Source organism: Octopus bimaculoides, chromosome 3 (genome assembly GCF_001194135.2).
Source record: "Octopus bimaculoides isolate UCB-OBI-ISO-001 chromosome 3, ASM119413v2, whole genome shotgun sequence".
Lineage (NCBI taxonomy): Eukaryota > Metazoa > Mollusca > Cephalopoda > Octopoda > Octopodidae > Octopus > Octopus bimaculoides.
This window is the reverse complement of record NC_068983.1, coordinates 71,678,195-71,685,407: the sequence shown is the minus strand read 5'-3', so window position 1 is coordinate 71,685,407 and position 7,213 is coordinate 71,678,195.

The following is a 7,213-nucleotide window of genomic DNA, read 5'->3' as shown; positions in this document are numbered from 1 at the left end:
TAAGGTGTTTCCATTATTTTGTCCAACCCCGCCATATATATATATATATTAATTTCAATATGGGGTAGGACCACCTTTGGCAGTAATTACAGCTTGAATTCTACGAGGTATGGACTCCTACAAAGTTTGAATTGTTTCCAAAGGAATTTTTCTCCATTCTTCAGCTAAAACAGTCTCCAGTTCTTGTAGTGATGATGGTGGAGGATATCGACTCTTTACTTGTTTTTCTAAAATGCACCATAAATGTTCAATAATATTGAGATCTGGGGACTGTGGTGGCCAGATGAGATGTTCACTAGAATGTTCCTCGTGCCATTCAGTAACAATTTTAGCTCTGTGAATTGGTGCATCCTGAAAAATTGCTTTCCCCTCCGGAAACAGTTCCGCAACCATAGGATGAATTTAATCAGATAAAATGCTTAAATTTTTTCCTCTCTTTTCTGCTGTGGTCATTTTCGCCTCTTATCCCACCGAGATAGATAAAATAAAATACTAGTCAATCGCGGTCGATTTAATAGTCTATAGATTAGACTCTAAATCCCTCCCATTATACCCATATTTCAGTCCTGTGCATTTATTAGAAACCTCTGCTTAAATATTGTTTTCAAATATTGGCGCAAGGCCAGAAATTTCAGGGAAGGTGCTAAGTCGATTAGATGCCCTCCAGTGCTCAACTAGAATTTATTTTATTGACCACGAAAGGATGAAAGGCAAAGTCGACCTCGGTCGAATTTGATCTCAGAACGTAAAGACAGATGAAATGCTGCTTAGCATTTTGCCCGGCGTGCTAACGAATGTGCTACCTTGCCGTCCCAAACCATTCCTACTATATGAAAAAACATTATACTCATAGATGAATGGATAGAAGTAATAACAATTTATTATCAAGGCAAAGTAATAGCATAATAAAATGTAAAAGTTATTTCCCTTGTCCTGTTGTCGATAGTTTTACGGCGTCTCCTGGTTGCTTCGATAAGAAAAAAATCCACAGCCTTCCGTCTCAATAAACCACTATTGTTCCTGAAAGTTGTTTTTAATATTTACTACGTATTGCTTGAAGCTAACTTTTCTTCCTACACCTCGATCCTTGGAATTTATATCTATATATATATTCCTTTCTATCATAGACATAAGGGCTGAAGTTATTTTAGAGGAAGTGGTTATTGGATTACATCTACTCCAGTGTTCGACTGGTACTTAATTCACCGACCTCTAAAAGATAAAAGGCAAAACCGACCTCGACGGAATTTGAACTCAGAATGTACAGACGGACGAAATGTCGGTAAGCAGTTTGTCCTGCGTGCTAACGATTCTGTCAAGTCACTGCCTTAATATAGTATAATATAATATAAATAATATATATAAGGCGACGAGCTGGCAGAATCGTTAGCTCGCGGGGCGAAATGCTTAGCGGTATTTCGTCTGTCTATACGTTCTGAGTTCAAATTCCGCCGAGGTCGACTTTGCATTTCATCCTTTCGGGGTCGATAAATTAAGTACCAATTACGTACTGGGGTCAAGGTAATCGACTAGACCTTCCCTCCCAAATTTCGGGCCTTGTGCCTAGAGCAGAAAAGAATATAGATAATATATATATACTCAGATTCAGACATATGCGCCTAATCCATCCATCCATTCATCCTCTCCACCCTACACATACATATACATGCTTACATACATGATTGCCGTCCATTCGTGACCGAGGAAAACCATTACTGACCTTTAGGAAAATTGTGCGCTCAAGGCTACCTTATACTTCACACCTACGGCTCCGTTGGTGACTAACGAGCCCCGATCTTGACAAACATACACGATTGCAAACATTGCAGACCAAGCTTTCCCCATTCATTACACTAGCTATGCATTTTCAAGTAGCACGCTTAAATTCTTCATGAAGAGTACGAGCTCTTTCAAATTTATCAATTCCCTCCTTTAGATGTTTCCTCCATCCATGGCGATGACAAGCATTGCTCTCCCAGTCAGCCTCCCACATTCCACAGGCCTTTAACGAGGACTTTACACAGTCCTTAAACTGCAGTCTTGGATTTTTCCGGGGTCGCTTTCCTCACATAGCACCTGTTTAGGGATCCTGCTATCATTCATTCTAACAAGATGTCCAGTCCAACGGTGTTTGCGCAACATCGCCTCAATACTCAGGATAACGGCTTTCCTCAGGACCTGTGTATCTGGAGTTTTTAAGGCCCAACTAACATCCAGAATGTGTCTCAGATATCTCTGATGGAAGCGTTCATGGGCCCTTACATGATGTTTGTAAAGGGTCCATGTCTCACGTGAGTAAAGGAGCGATGTCAGTACACATGCACGGCACATAGCAATTTTTGTTCGCCTTGTAATACCATGTTGGGACCAGACACGAAATTCAAGAGACCTGAAGGGATCAGTTGTTCTCTGCAGCCTGAAAGATATTTCATCATGCAGAGAGCAAGAACGGCTGAGTGTGCTGTTCAGGTAGACAAACTTGTCTACCACTTTCAGTATTGTTCCTTCAACCAAGATAGCTGGTTCCACATATGGGTTTCCTGGTGTAGGCTGGACTATTACAACAATCTTGTCCAGGCTAATGCTGAGTCCAGATGCCTTGCAAGAAACAGAAATATGATTCACAAATATTTGCATATTATCCGCTGCATGAGTGACTAAATCACAGTCATCTGCATAAAGGGGTTCATGAATAAGAGACTGGAAAACATGAATTGGCAGCAAATCGACGCAGGTTAAAAAGACGGCCAGAAGATCGATACCTAACATATATCACAGAAGATCTGTCCACAGCAAAAGCACCAGTAAGAGTAGCAGTAAAGTACATAAAAAAGAGAGTTGTCATCCTGCTTGACATCATTCTCTACAGGAATGGATTCCGCCATGCCACCACCAACATTGAGCCAAGTCTCCATTCCATCATGAAATGATTTGATTATTGATACAAAGTGATCCGGACACCCAAGTTTGCTAAGTATTTTCCATAGGGAGGCTCTATTCACAGTATCAAAGGCCTTGGTTAAATCAATGAATACCTGGGCAAGATCCATATTCTGCTCATAGCACTTCTCCTGCCTCTGTCTCGCTGTGAAAATCATATCCATTATTCCCTTTCCAGATCGGAAACCACATTAATGTTCAGACAGGACGAACACACACACACACACACACACACACACACACACACAGATGTCAAGAATGACATCTGTGTAATTTTTCGCGCAATTTCACCCAGCCGTTTGACCAAGAAAGAATCGCCCATGTCAAATTTATATGTATAGATATACATGAATATGTAATTCTCTGTATATATATGCGTAGATGTGTGTACATATGTATATATGTATGCGTTTACTCAGGCGCATGCAAAATGAGTAACGCATACACACTCTTTAATTAAAACTATTATTTCGCAACATTGCTTAAACAACCACGCACTTTCACCATTTCGATTGTATGGATTCCATGACGTTTACAATAGTGTTACCACGAGGACCAGAAATGAAATGAAAACCGTTTCCGCACATGTCGTTCACAAAGGTTTTTAAACGGAAGAACATAAGGATGAGCTTCTCCTTCAAACGCCCATTTCATATTTCAAAAGTATTCGGACAGTGTATATTCAAAGGAAAAGAAGGCTCGGTTTTCTAGCTGATGATCGAAAAGGAGCAACTCTGAGTACTGGAAATAAGAGCCTTTCTGTCATAATGTATTAAAGAATACTCTTCATTTGTAATGAGCACATAATTTATCGCCCCTGGTGAAGCAACAGAGAATTATATATTCATACCTATCTACCGTATTTTAACGTGTACAAGGAAATCCTAAATTTTGGGCTTAAAATTTGGATAAAACGTTTTGTAAGGGATTACAATACTATTCATATTTAAGAAACTCCCATATTTTTTAAACCTAAATTTTTGACAAAAAAGGGTTTCCTTATACACGTTAAAATACGGTACTTATCTACTTGCCTGCTTGCCTGCCTGCCTGCCTGCCTACCTACCTACCTACCTACCTACATACATACATACATACTCACACATCCATCCATCCATCCATCCATCCATCCATCCATCCATCCATCCGTTCAATGATTCACTCCTTATTTCACTTCCTATTTCATGTATTAAGTCAAAACTATTTGATTATCTTTATTAATTGCATCATTTCAATCTATATCATATACTATTTTAAGTTATATTTGCTGTATTTTGTCTTATTTTCTTTAAATATGAAAATGTTCTCAATATATTAGAGACTGAAACATTTCGATGTCTTAAATGCAGAGAGAGAGAGAGAGAGAGAGAGAGAGAGAGAGAGAGAGAGAGAGAGAGAGAGAGAGAGAGAGAGAGAGAGAGAGAGAGAGAGAGAGAGAGAGAGAGAGAGATAGAGAGGGTGCACTAGGGACTCTACTAGTTAAACAAAGTATAAGAAGAATACTTGGTAATTATTGTATCAATGTTTAGGCAAGAACTGTGAAGGATACATTCTGCTAGTGAGGTCCACAATAAACCTGAAAATGACCTGTTTTGTCTCCCATACTTTTCGAACAAATGAAGATGATCTTAGTCGTAGACTAATATTGCTTTTCCTGTACCATGTAACTATTTCTAGTTAATATTCCTTGCATAAAATGTACTAACGTTGGCTGTGCTTTCGACCATTGCATTTCAACTAAGACTTCAGCCACGAATAATAGCGTTCTGGACAATAAAAACTTATCTCCCTTGTATCAATAGACACTACGATAATGGAAATTATTGATTTCTTTTGATTAGGTAGATATTTAATGCTTGTCGAAGAAGGGTAGAATCGATGGAACAGACTACTATATTTTGCTGGCATTAATTTTATTGATCACTTAAAAGGTTACTGTGGTATTAGATTATATACCTAGTAGGCTGGACTGGTCATGTAGCTAAAAATTCGCTTCGCAATAATGTGATCCTTGGTTCAAACGAGGAGTCAGGTTATCGCGGAATGTTCTTCCTAACTACATGACCATTCGGGCTCACTATGTATATAATATTGTATATAATATGTATATAATGTATATAATATTATATGTATATAATATTATATGTATGTAATATTACATGTATATAATATTATATGTATATAATATTATATGTATGTAATATTACATGTATATAATATTGTATATAATATTGTATATGTGCACGCACGCACACATGCGCGCGCACGCGCACACACACACACATCTGTATATACATGATAAGGTAAGAAATGGTACCCTCAAAAGAAGATATCTAACAGAATTTAGATTCGTCTCAGTTGCTTTCTTTCACGGCCAATTAATTTATTCTTTCAGATCCCTTCTGAGGCCGATAAAATAAATAGCAGGCAAAGTATTAAGGTTGATGTAATAAAGTAAAAATCCATAGTGATTCGAAATCTATAAAAGAATAGTAAGAGATTTCGACTGACCATCAAGCAGTGTCTTTCAACACACTGTACTCACAGGACAGAAGATATGTTCAGTTCTTATTGTATTTATAAACATGCTATGTTAAATTAGTCTGTTATTTGCATTTTGTTTTCTAAATGATTTTTAGTGTATGCATATATTCAATCACCTGCATTAAAAAGCATGTTCAATTTAAAGAGAAGTAACAGCAGAATCTAATAAAAAAAGTTATCTCCCCTTAAACGTTTCTTCGTCGATTTTGTGATTGTGTTGGATTATTTCCGATTAGGTGATGTATATAGAGGTAGAAGCATACAAAATGTAGATAATAAAAATAGTCAAGGAAAAGAGACAAACTACAATAAGTTAAAGACATTTCATGTATCACAGAGAAGATAGGAATTTCAATTAGACAAATATTGGTAATCGAATTCGAAGGATTAACTTAAACCCACATTTCTCAGATGTCCATTCTGATGATGGTCCTTTGTGCCTGAAATATATAAACGTTACTTAACTAGCCCTTTTTGCATTACTACAAACCTTCTGTCTGTTGTCATTTATTTTACCTCTGTATCACAATACTTCAAGCAAGCTACAGCACTCTTAGAACATTCTGTTGAAAGAGAACATTTCTCAAAACCCTCTTTTGACCCACAACCCACTTCGATTTTCAGAGTAGGATGACGTGGGTAAAAAAAAAGCGTGATCCAGCATGAATTAGTATACAGCGTATATATATATATATAGGGTTCAAATTTTGGCACAATGCCAGTAAGTTCGGTGGAGGGGGTAAGTCGATTACATCAACCCCACTGCTCTGCTGATATTTATTTTATCGATCCCGAAAGAGATGAAAAGGAAAGTCAACCTCGGCGGAGTTTGAACTCAGAACATGAAGATGGACGAAATGCCGCAGAGTATTTTGCCCGGCGCGCTAACGATTCTGCCAACTCACCACCTTATACAGCGTATGCCTATTCAAAAGAAGTTTTAATCAAAACTTTATTGCAAGTTTTATTCATTTGTTGTTGTGGAGGCGTTGTGAGTGTTTATTGAGCGAAAACACCTAAAGCTCCACGAGGCTCCGGCAGGGGATGGTGGCGAACCCTGCTGTACCCTTTCACCACAACTTTCTCCTATTCTTACTTTCTGTTTCTGTTGTGCCTATAATTCAAAGGGGTCAGCCTTGTCACACTGTGTCACGACGCTGAATATCCCCGAGAACTACGTTAAGGGTACACGTGTCTGTGGAGTGCTCAGCCACTTGCACGTTAATTTCACGAGCAGGCTGTTCTGTTGCTCGGATCAACTGGAACCCACGACGTCGTGAGCGACGGAGTGCCAACATCCTGAAGTAACCTACGTCCCACCCAAAATGCTGTTGGGCACTACCTTGATAAACATCGGGGTAAAGAAAATAATAGCATAGAATATATCATGTCATTTTGGATAAACAGTTTTTGTGGTAACGAAATATTAAACGGTAGTATAAACATATCGACAATTTAAGGCGCAAGCGTGGCTGTGTAGTGAGAAGGTTGGTTACCAGCCATGTGGTCTTGGGTTCAGTACCTTGAGCAAGTATCTTTCACTATAGCTTCGATCAAAGCGTTGTGTATGTATTTGGTAGACGGAAATTGAAAGAAGTCCGTCATATGTATGTATGTATGTATGTATGTATGTGTGTGTGCGTGCGTGCATGTATGTATGTATGTATGTATGTATGTATGTATGTATGTATGTATGTATGTATGTGTATGTGTGTGTATGTATGTATGT